The sequence below is a fragment of the Apium graveolens genome, chromosome 6 (assembly GCF_009905375.1).
Source record: "Apium graveolens cultivar Ventura chromosome 6, ASM990537v1, whole genome shotgun sequence".
NCBI lineage: Eukaryota > Viridiplantae > Streptophyta > Magnoliopsida > Apiales > Apiaceae > Apium > Apium graveolens.
Window position 1 is genome coordinate 257,036,578 of NC_133652.1, and position 12,858 is coordinate 257,049,435.

At 39.1% G+C, this 12,858-nt stretch overlaps 1 non-coding gene across 1 annotated transcript; it reads left to right on the forward strand.

The window, feature by feature from the left end:
* The first annotated feature begins 12,465 nt into the window (after nucleotides 1-12,465).
* LOC141669018 (small nucleolar RNA R71) lies at nucleotides 12,466-12,572 on the forward strand. The gene has a single exon (XR_012553320.1). It is a non-coding gene; the product is annotated as a small nucleolar RNA R71 (small nucleolar RNA).
* The last annotated feature ends 286 nt before the right edge of the window (nucleotides 12,573-12,858 follow it).

Below are 12,858 nucleotides of genomic sequence, written 5' to 3' on the forward strand. Positions count from 1 at the left end.
CTCCAACGAATGTCCTATTCTTCCAATTGGAATTATGATGCAATACTGTAACCCAAGCCTAGGTGCTGGGTTTACTATTAAGGTATTCGTAGGTTAATAAAATCCACTAAAGAATTGTTTCATAAAAGGTGTGTATCACCAAGGGAAACTATTTTCCAATAAAACATAATTATCATATATGATGTTTTACGTAAGTTTATCATACAGTTATTTTTCATACTGTACATTATTATTCTGGGCATTATAGCTCACTCTTGCTTTCTTTTAAATGACACAACACAATATTGAATCAAGATGCCTACCATGAGAACCACAGCCAGGAAACGGGTAGGAAATGGCCAGTTGTTCCATAGATTGTTTGGTGTTGTACCGCAGGTAGTCCGAATAAACTGGATTGGTTTTCAGTTGTTTTTAGTTCGGTTTATCTATAAGTATGACTTATGTAAGGTAATAAATAAGAAACGCATATTGGGTCGACGGACTAGCCTTACTTAAAGGTTATTCCCCGGTAAGACTTAATTACTTTTGGGTTGTAATAATTATCACTTTGCGGTTTAATCTACTCTAGTAATGAATGGTTTGTTTCCAAGACAATAACCTGTAAGTTTGTGTGTGTGTGTGTGATAAGTGTGGGGTCGTAAAGTGTGAGTATATATATTATGGTGTGAGGTATGTGGTTTATAGTGGTTTAGATGGCGTGACCTCTGAGATTCCCGACCCCGGATTTTGGGGCGCCACATAAGATCAAGACAGGAGTTTAAGTGGCTACTAGAGATCCATTTATGTTGACTAACAGACCTCTTGAAGATGTTACACAAAAACACCTTGATAAGGTTATCTCTGTTCAAGTGGTACTGGATGTTCATGATACGCACAATGTCAAGGAAAATCTGATTTTATTTCTTGAAGATGGAAGGACATATCAAATGTCAGAATCAGATGTGCTAAATAAATCACTGAAAGAACTTCAATTCTTTCATTATCTTTTAGAGGAAAAGTCTTATATTACCTGGAGATGGTCAAATTTCATATGGAAGACCATCAGAGATAAAGCAAGAATTTCTGGTTCAAGATTTACAGAATTCATTCCTAATATTGTTGAAAATGGTGGAAGTGAAATTCCAATGAAGAATTATTCTGCTAAGCTTGAAGTGTTACTGAATGAGAAATGTTTGTGCTACAATGAAGATTCTTCTCATCCAAAGTTAATAAGACTGGGTGATGGTTTAGAAAGAAACCATAAACTAAGCAGATTTAGAGAAAGAACCTGAAACCATTCCAAGTTCATTTACCAATCTTGTAAAAGTAGCTTCACACAGTGGTTTTGTGAAGATATCTGCTAGTTGTTGATCTGTTGGAACAAAGTGCAATTCCACTGTACCCTCCATCACATGTTCCCTTATGAAGTGGTACCTAATGTTGATGTGCTTTGTCATTGAGTGTTGAACCGGATTACCTGTCATAGCAATAGCACTTTGATTATCACAGTAAATAGGTATTTTAGAATAGGTTAACCCATAATCCAGTAACTGATTCTTCATCCAAATAATCTGTGCACAACAGCTTCCTGCAGTAATGTACTCTGCTTCTGCAATTGATGTGGAAATTGACTTCTGTTTCTTGCTAAACCAAGAAACCAATCTGCCTCCAAGAAATTGGCAGCTTCCACTTGTGCTTTTTCTGTCAGTTTTGCATCCTGCAAAATCTGCATCTGAGTAACCTATTAGCTTAAAGTCTGATTCTCTAGGATACCACAATCCCAAATCAGCTGTACCCTTAAGGTACTTGAAAATTCTTTTCACAACTGTTAAGTGAGGTTCTCTTGGATCTGCTTGAAATCTTGCACAAAGACAGGTAACATACATGATATCAGGTCTACTTGCAGTTAGATAGAGTAATGAGCCAATCATACCTCTGTAATCAGTAATATCTATTGATATACTAGTATCCTTATCCAATTTTGTTGCAGTGGCCATAGGAGTGGATGCACTTGAACAATCTTGCATTCTAAATTTCTTCAACAAATTTCTGGTGTACTTAGATTGACAAATAAAAGTTCCTTCTTCATTCTGCTTGACTTGAAGGCCCAGAAAATAGATAAGTTCTCCCATCATACTCATTTGATATCTTGACTGCATTAGCTTGGCAAACCTTTTACAAAGTCTGTCATTTGTAGAACCAAAAATGATATCATCAACATATATCTGCACCAAAAGTAAGTCTTTTCCATGGTTGAGATAGAATAAGGTTTTATCAATAGTCCCTCTGTTGAATCCACTTTCCAGAAGAAACTGAGCTAATGTCTCATACCATGCTCTTGGAGCTTGCTTAAGGCCATAAAGTGCTTTATCAAGTCTGTAGACGTGATTAGGAAATTTTGAATCTACAAAACCTGGTGGTTGTTCAACATATACTTCTTCTTCCAATTCTCCATTAAGAAAAGCACTTTTTACATCCATTTGAAAGACTGTAAACTTTTTATGAGCAGCATAAGCCAAAAATATCCTTATGGCTTCCAATCTAGCAACTGGTGCAAATGTTTCATCATAATCAATTCCCTCATGTTGAGAGTATCCTTTTGCAACCAGCCTTGCTTTATTCCTTGTAATTATGTCATCACTATCAGTTTTGTTTCCGAACACCCACTTTGTACCAACAACAGATATGTTCTTTGTTCTTGACACTAGGGTTCATACTTTATTTCTTTCAAATTCATTTAACTATTCCTGCATTGCTTGCACCCAATCATCATCTTGAAGAGCTTCTTCCACTTTCTTTGGTTCAGTCTGAGAAAGAAAAGAATGATAGAGACATTCATTTGATGTTGTTGTTCTAGTTCTATTACCTGCTTCAGGATCTCCAATAATCAAGTCAGGTGTATGTGCTTTAGTCCACTTCCTTGCAGATGGAAGGTTATCTCTAAAACTGGATGCTCCCCCATGATCCATGCTGTCTCCATCAACATTTTCTGATGCTCCCCCTGAAATTATGCTCTCTGAGTTGGATCCTTCAAAATTTGGGTTTCCAGAATTATCAGAACTTGACCCATCAGAACTTAATGAATCAGAACTTGAAGAGCCTGTTCTAGATTCTGATGCTTCTTGAGATGTGGTTGTATCTTCAATATGCTCCCCCTGCACAGGTGCATCTTGCTTTGGCGTAGTCACCACAGTTTCAATGACATCAGAGTTTAATCCATCAGAATTTGCAGTATCAGGATTTAAACTGTCAGGATTTAGACTGTCAGGATTTAGAGAATCAGAATTTAAAACTTCATTCTAAAATCTCAGCTGATCATGATCATTGAAATCTTCAAGTCCAGTAATCTTCTTATCATCAAAAGAAACATTGATAAATTCCATGACAACCCCTGTTCTTAAATTGTAGACTCTGAAGGCTTTTGTGGAAAGTGGATATCCAACAAAAATTCATTCATCAGCTTTTAGATCAAATTTGGATAGCTGTTCAGGATGAGTCTTAAGATTAAAATACTTGCATCCAAATACATGAAAGTACTTCAGATTTGGCTTCTTTTTCTTCACCATCTCATATGGGGTCTTTCCATGCTTGTTGATAAGTGTTGCATTCTGAGTAAAACAAGCAGTCTGCACAGCTTCAGCCCGAAAATAGGTTGGTAACTTTGCTTCATCAAGCATAGTTCGTGCAGCTTCAATAAGAGTTTTATTTTTTCTTTCAACAACTCCATTTTGCTGTGGAGTTCTAGGAGCAGAGAATTCCTGCTTTATTCAATGGTCTTTGCAGAACTCTTCCATAATCAAATTCTTGAACTCGGTGCCATTATCACTTCTTATGATTTTCACAGAGTCTTTGACCAATTTATCCAGTTGTTTGACATGATCAATTAAGATAGATGCAGTTTCACTTTCTGTGTGCAAGAAATACACCCATGTGTATCTGGTAAACTCATCTACTATGACCATAGCATATTTCTTCTTTGCAATAGACATGACATTCACTGGACTAAATAGATCAACATGTAGTAGGTGATAAGGCTCAAGAATTGAAGATTCAGTCTTGCTCTTGAATGAAGATTTTCTTTGTTTTGCCTTTTGACATGAATCACAAAGGCCATCAGGAGAAAATACTGATTTTGGCAGTCCTCTCACAAGATCTTTCTTGACTAGTTCATTTATATTGTTGAAATTTAAATGAGAGAGTTTCTTGTGCCAATCCCAGCTTTCTTCAATTGATGCTCTACTAATCAGACAGATTGCAGAACCATCAGAACTTGTTGAAAGTTTAGCTTCATAAATGTTACCATGCCTGTATCCTTTTAGAACAACTTTGCCTGTAGATTTGCTTACAACTTCACAGTGTTCTTCAAAGAAATCCACATGATAACCTCTGTCACATATTTGACTAACACTCAGCAAATTGTGTTTAAGTCCTGAGACTAGAGCGACTTTTTCAATGATGACATTCCCAAGATTGATATTGCCATATCCCAGAGTTTTGCCCATGTTGCCATCTCCATAAGAAACTCCTGGGCCAGCTTTCTCCACAAAGTCTGATAGCAGGGCTTTATTTCCAGTCATATGTCCTGAACATCCACTGTCCAGAACTAGGATATTTTTCCTGTTGCCCTACAATCACAAAGACCATTAATGATTAGTTTTAAGGACCCAGACTTGCTTGGATCCTTTGGCCTTATTAAGTTTGTTAACATTTGCAGCGGATTTAACATCAGAGTTTATGTTAACATTTTTCTTATCAGAATTTACAGTATCAGACTTTGCATGAGAACTTACACTAAAAGGAATAATGCTAACTTTCTTTAAAGAAGGTTTTATTTGATAATAATCATAGTACAAACTATGATATTCCTTACAAGTATAAATGGAATGCCATAAACTACCACAATGAAAACAAGGATTTTGTGGCCTATATCTAACAGATTGGCTCTTAACTCCTGATTTTGAAGGTAAGGAGTTTATGTTTTTATTCTTCCTGCAAAAAGAAGCCAGATGGTTAGAATTTCCACAGTTATAACATTTCTTTCTAGGAGCATTAGGAACAAGCTTATAATTATTGCTTTTATTCATACCTTCCTTTCCTTTCCTATTTTTCCTAGGTGGCTTTACCTTATTTACATTCTTAACATCTTTCAGCTTATGCTTAAGTTGCTTCTTTGTCATTAAGCCTATGTTAACTTCAGTTGGCTTATCCTGTTTTGGTTTGTCAGAAGTTAATTTCTCTTTAACTTCTGATTTATCAATATCAGACTTTACAGCTACAAACTTAACAGGATTTACCTTTGGCTTTTGTTTAACAACTATAGGCTCAATTTCTACAGTCCCTTTATTATTCTTATCATCTCCATAACCTAAGCCCTCTTTCCAGTTTCCACTACTTAAAAAATTCTGAGTTGTTCTGCCAGAGTTAGTCCAAGTCCTGATAATCTCTCTTTCCTTTTCTAACTCAGTTTTTAGAGATTCATTCATTTTAAGCACTTCATCTCTAACATAGAACGCATCATCTCTATCTTTCTGAGTTTGATGGAACATAACTAACTCTTTTTCTAAATAATCATTCCTCTTTTTATAAGCAAGATTTTCATAAGTTAATCTTTCACATGTTAAAGTTTGATCTCTATAACTAATGAACATGGTTTTAAGATATCTTCTCAACTCAGTAATATCATCAGTATGAAAGGCATAAGTAGTTTGAGATACCTTTAACTCAGCAGTGTCAGAACTGCTATCAGCATTTTCCATTATGGCATAGTTTTCCTCATCTTCAGAATCTGAAGTGTCTGTCCAGCTTTTCTTCTTTGTGACAAGAGCCTTGCCTTTGTCATTCTTCACTTTCTTGCATATCAATCAGTTATCTTTTCTTCCAAGTATTCTATTTTTCATAGAATTCTTCTCCATGCATATCTCTTCTTATGTTTGTCTCGATCTTCTTTCCTTCAATCAGCCACCTTCCTTATCTGAAAGTCTCCTTAAGTCCTGATATTATCTCCTGATAAATATCTCCTGATAACTTAAGTTCTGACAACTTAAGTTCTGATGTCTTAAGTCCTGACTTCAGTATAAGTACTGATTTCTAGTTAAGTACTGATTTGTCCTGTTAAGTAAGATCTGAAAACTAAACACAAATCATATTAGACATGACATCACAAATATATCTAACATATATGCAACATACTCATAACAAAATAAAAATAAAAAAACTACATGATAAATATGTAACTATATGAACCAAACTATCATGAATATGCAAACTATATGAGACACACACAAACATATATTCCTTAACTACTACCCCCAAACTTAAAATATTCATTATCCTCAGTGAAGGTAATAGTAAGGAATCGGGCATACCTACTCAGAATCAAAGTCATCACCCTCATGGGATGGTGTGTCAAGCGTGTCTGGAGGTGGGTACACAGAGTCCTCACCGAATACTGGCCACTGGATATCAACTCTCATAGCTCTGAATGCAGTCCTCAATGCTTGAGTGAGGTCAAGTGCAAACTGACTATGGATGTTATGCATCGCATTTATCCTCCTCATCAAGCGCCTATAATGCACTGATCTTAAACCAGCACTGCCATATGCTTCCTCCTGCTGTTGCTGCTGTTGCGATCGTGAAGGACCGGCCTCACCCAACTCAGCTCTCCAAGCTGCTCTGCTCGCCTGAGTCCTCCCACCAGCATATGCATGAGGTGCTGGACGTCCACCTGGAAAATGGTCATAAGATTGGCCAAGCCCCTTTGGATCAGGCTTACCACTGTACCACTCATGCATACTCAATAACGTCGAACTATCAATCGGGGCACTCGGAAGCTGCAGCTTCTCGTGTGCGGGCCAATAAAATCCAACCCCAACACACAACTTCGTTACAATGGACGCATAGGGAATAGAACCTGTAGTACTGCCTCGTAGAAACCTCAAGATACCCTGATAAATCACCATTCCAAGATCCACATAATCTCCCTGAAGAATTCCCCACAATAACCATGCACGCTCCACAGTAACATCATGCACATGAGAAGATGGCATGATGCTGGCACAAATAAAAGAATTCCATGCACGTGCAAACCTGTTCATGCACGAGGTAGGGAAAGTGGCATACTCGTTCGTGCCCTTATTGAACTTCTAGTGAGTCTCTGGCACACATAACGTAGCAACTATCAAATCCATGTCAAAGTCATCACCGGTCTTCGCATTCCAATCCTCCTGCTCCGGCTATCACTCAGGCTGATTTATCACCCGACGAATGGCCTCCGCACTGTAATCCATAGTCAACCCCCTCACCACAGTAAAACCGTTATTTTCCGCCTTTGCATTCGTGTAAAACTCGTGAACCACACTCATAGGTACCGCAGCGGGTGCCTCACAAAAAGTAATCCACCCCATCTCCACAATTATCCCCGACAACTTACCATCCCTTCCCGATAGCAGAAAACCTTGCTCCTTGGCTATGGGCTTCGAAAGAATCATTGCATAATTCGCCTCAGCCTCCGGAGTTGAAAACCTAGGCCTCACACCACCCACACTCGAAGAATCGGTGATGCTGCTGCTAACTTGGGTTCGTTGTCTTTTAGGTGCCATTGAAAGTGAATAAGTTTGAGAGAATAGAAGTGTATAAGAGAGATTTGTGTGTTTGAGAATTTGAGAAATGATGGTGAAGTTTGTGTATAAGTATGTGTATATATAGGAATTTGGGAGAGAATTACTTATGGAAAAGAAGTGGGAATTGATTATAGGAATAATGGGAGTAATGGGGGTAATTGAAATTGATTTGGAGAGGTAAATATGGAAGTGGGAGAGTAAATTCGGTCGGGAATTGATTTGGTGTTTAAATTCCCATTTTTCTGCTTTTTTCCTTCTTCTTTTTTCAGGTCCAGAGAGCCAGCACGGCCACCCCGCCTAGGAGCGCGAGCGCGCCGTGCTTCTGGAAAACCAGCGCGGCCGCCCCGCATACTAGCGTGGGCGCGCGCACTTATTGGAAAATTAGCGCGGCCGCCCCGCTCCTCAGCGCGGGCGCGTCGTGCTACTGTAGTTGGCACTGAATTTTTTTCTTTTTCTGATTTTTTTTATGTTTTTCACCTTCTTTTCTTCTTCTTCTATGTACTAATATACAACAAACTTAGGTTGCCTCCCAAGAAGTGCTTGTTTTACGTCATTAGCTTGACGTAAAATTCCTGAGATCAAATGGTCAATAAAACGGCACTAACCACCTCGCGGTTTTTCGTATCTCCATAGTAATGCTTCAATCGTTGTCCATTTACCTTGAATGCTTGGCTCGGATCATTCTCAAAAATCTCCACCGCTTCATATGGAAACATAGTTTTGATTATGAACGGCCCTGACCACCTCGACTTCAATTTTCCAGGAAAAAGACGAAGACGATAGTTGAACAAGAGAACTTGTTGCCCCGACACAAATTATTTGAGCACTAGACCCCTATCATGCCACCTCTTGACTTTCTTCTTATACATTTTATTATTCTCATACGCTTGAAGCTGAAACTCATCGAGTTCATTCAATTGAAGCATCCTCTTCTTACCAGCTGCATCCAAATCAAGGTTCAACTTCTTCAAAGCCCAATATGCTTTGTACTCTAGCATACCTAGTGTAGTCTTATATGTTGTTCGATACGCCCAAACAGCTTCATCTAGCTTCAAAGACCAATCCTTCCTTGATGGACATATAATTTTCTCTAGAATACGCTTGATCTCTCTGTTAGATACCTCAGCTTGACCATTATTCTGAGGATTGTAGGCTGTAGCAATGTGATAATTCACATTATACCGCTGCATCATAGAATTGAATTTGCGATTGCAGAAATGCAATCCCTCATCACTGATTATGACTCTTGGAGTCCCAAACCTTGTGAATATTTGCTTATGAAGAAAATTTAGAACTACCTTCACATCATTTGTCGGAAAAGCCTTGACTTCCACCCATTTCGAGACATAATCAACCGCCAACAAGATATACTGATTATTGCAAGATAAGACAAATGGCCCCATGAAGTCAATTCCCCAAACATCAAAGACCTCAACCTCGAGAAGCATATTCAGAGGCATCTCATCCCTTTTGAACATATTAGCAACCCGTTGGCATCGATCACACTTCAAAACAAACTGATACGCATCCTTAAACAATATAGGCCAGAAGAATCTCGCTTGAAGGATACGAGCTTATGTCTTCTCTCCACCATAGTGGCCTCCATAAATAGTCGAATAACAGTCTCGCAAGATCCCCCCCCCCATTCGTTGTACGGAATACATCTCCTGATGATATGGTCAGCTCCTTGCCTAAACAGAAATGGCTCATCCCACATGTACCACTTCACCTTATAAAGAAACTTTTTCCTTTGAGCTGAAGACAAGTCTGGAGGCATAATATTGCTCACAAGGTAGTTCATAATGTCTGTGAACCACGGTTCTTCCTCCTGCACCCCAAACAACTGCTCATTGGGAAAAGACTCATTTATCAATGTCATATCCTGTGAAGTTGCACTTGGATCTTCCAAACGAGAGAGATGATTAGCGACTTGATTCTCAGTACATTTCCTGTCCTTGATCTCTAACTTAAATTCCTGAAGTAAAAGAACCCATCTAATCAATCTAGGCTTCGAGTCCTTTGAGATGAGATAGCGAATAGCAGCGTGATCAGTGAAAACTGTCACCATTGTCCCAAGCAAATAAGATCGAAACTTCTCAAAACCATAGACAATGTCTAAGAGTTCTTTTTCAGTAGTAGTATAATTCATTTGAGCACCATTGAGGGTCTTACTAGCATAGTAGACCACATGAAATATGTTGTTCTTTCTCTGCCCAAGAACTGCTCCAACTACATAGTCACTTGCATCACACATCATCTCAAAAGGCTCATTCCAATTAGGTGCAGTTATGACAGGTGTCATGATTAAATTATTCTTTAAGATCTCGAAAGCAGCAAGGCACTCGTTATCAAACTTGAAAGGGATATCTTTCTTTAGAAGATTGCACAAGGTTTTAGAGATTTTTGAGAAGTCCTTGATGAACCGTCTATAGAAACCCGCATGACCAAGAAAGCTGCGGACTCCCTTAATAGAAATTGGTGGATGAAGGTTTTCAATGACCCCCGCCTTGGCTTTATCCACCTCAAGACCTTTACTAGAGACCTTGTGCCCAAGAATAATGCCCTGTTGCACCATAAAGTGACATTTTTTCCAGTTGAGAACCAGATTGGTCTCAACACACCTTTTAAGAAAGGCACCAATATTTTGTAAGCACTCGTCAAAAGAATCACCGAACACAGAGAAATCATCCATGAACACTTCCACATTCTGACCAATCTTATCAGAGAAGATAGCCATCATGCATCTCTGAAATATAGCAGATGCTCCACACAACCCAAAAGAAACTCTTTTGAAGGCAAAAGTACCAAACTGACAAGTGAAGGTAGTCTTTTCCTAATTTCTGGAGTGATACAAATCTGATTATTACCTGAATAGCCATCCAGAAGACAGTAGTACTCATGCTCAGCCAACCTATCAAGCATTTGATCAATCACTACCTGAAAGGTCAGATACAATAATAACAGGCAAAGTAGATGCATCACCTAAAAACGTATACCTTAAATGTTTAGGCAATGGTTTAAGCTCTAATATAGGAGCTTCCTCAATAGAAGGCTTGAGTCATCCCTCAGCATTTTTCATTTCTGATATTCTAAGAGATTCAAAAGGCATATTCATCCTTCTCTTCCAAGGAGAAGCATTCAAATATTGCAACTACTCATCACCTTCGTCATCTTCGCCATCTGAATTCCTCAACAAGGCCTTCTCTAAGGCACCAGGCCTTAGAATTTGATCAAGTTCTGAAGTAACCACAGAATCGACCAACTCCACTTTTAAGCACTCCCCGTTTTTAGTCGGGAATTTCATGGCATTGAATACATTAAAAGTCACATCATGATCTAGTACTCGCATTCACCCTTCTGCACATCTATTAAGATTCGGAAAGTAGCCAAGAATAGCCTTCCCAAGATTATGGGAATCTTCTTATCCTCCTCGAAATCAAGAATTACAAAATCAGCAGGAAAGATGAGTTTGTCCACCTTGACCAAGACATCCTCCACAATGCCTCGTGGATATGTGATAGAACGATCGGCCAACTGCAAGGACATATAAGTAGGCTTTGAATCAGGTAAATCCAACTTTTTGAAGACAGGAAAGGGCATCAGATTGATGCTAGCTCCCAAATCACACAAAGACTTGTCGAACGACAAGTTTCTGATAGTGCAAGGAATAGTGAAGCTTCCAGGATCTTTAAGTTTCGGAGGAAACTTCTGTTGCAGCACAGCACTGCACTCCTCCGTGAGAGCAACGGTCTCTAAGTTATCAAGATTCACTTTCTGAGAGAGAATACCTTTCATAAACTTTGCATAACTAGGCATTTATTTAAGAGCTTCAGCAAAAGTTATGTTGATATGAAGTTTCTTGAACACCTCCGGAAACTTCTCAAACTGCTTATCCAGCTTTTTCTTCTACAGTCTCTTTGGAAAAATAGGTGGAGGATAGATCTGTTTCTCCCCTGTATTACCCTCAGGAGGAGTGTGTTCCACATTAGTCTTCCTTGGTTCCACTTTTGCTTCCTTCTGCACTTCTTCCTCAGCCACAGTTCCATCTTCCGAAACTTAAAATTTTTCGGGATTTGCAACCTTCCCAGACCTCAATATGATTGCCTTAACCTGCTCTTTAGCTTCCTTCTTGCCTGGAACATCTGTGTCACTAGGTAGTGATCCAGGTTGACGATTCAGCAAGGCATTGTCAATCTGACCAATTTGATTATCCAAGGTCTTGATAAACACCACTTGGCTCTTGCACATGAGCTTCAACTCCTTCAATTCAGATTTTTCATTAGATTGTTGCAGATGGAGTTATTGTCTTGGTGCATATTGTGGTTGTTGAAAACCAGGAGGGTTGTATTGCTTTGCTGCATACTGCTGATAAGGCTGTTGTACCGCATTCTGAGTATTGCACCAGCTGAAGTTAAGATGATTGCGGTTGTTGGGATGATAGGTGGATGGAACTGGTTGTTGCGACCTCTGAAAGTTACTCACGAACTGAGCTGATTCACTAGAAATAGCACACTGCTCCATCTCATGAGCACCAGCACAAAGCTCACAGACACTAGTGATCTGATTAACTCCATAATTAGCCAAAAAATCCACCTTCATCGTCAAAGCCTTAAGCTGAGCAGTTATAGCAGTAGCTGCATCTACCTCCAGAATTCGTGCTACCTTGCCTTGAGTTATTCTTTGAGAAGGATTCTGGTATTCATTAGTAGCCATCAGTTCAATTAATTCATAAGCTTCATCGTAGCTTTTAGCCCACAAGGCTCCACCTGATGTTGCATCAAGCATGGTTCCAGAAGTTGTACCCAAACCATTATAGTAGCAGTTAATGATCATTCAGTCAGGTCGGTCCGCGACCCCTGGATACCGAAGCCCATGGTGAGGACACTTCCTAAGCATCTACTTATATCGCTCCCAAGCCTCACACAAAGATTCTCCAGACTGCTGCATAAATTGAGTAAGAGCGTTCCTGATTGCAGCTGTCTTCGCCATAGGAAAGAACTTAGTAAGGAATTTTTGAGCGAGTTCTTCCCATTTGGTGATAGAGCCTGGTGGTAGAGAATGTAACCGGCTCTTAGCTTTATCCCTCAGAGAAAACGGGAAAAGCCTTAGCTTAATAGCATCTTCAATAACATTGTTGAATTTGAAAGTGTCTCAGATCTCGATGAAATCTCTAATATGCATGTTGGGATCTTCCGTTGGAGAACCCCCAAACTGAACTAAATTATATATCATCTGAATCATGTTAGCTTTGATTTCAAAA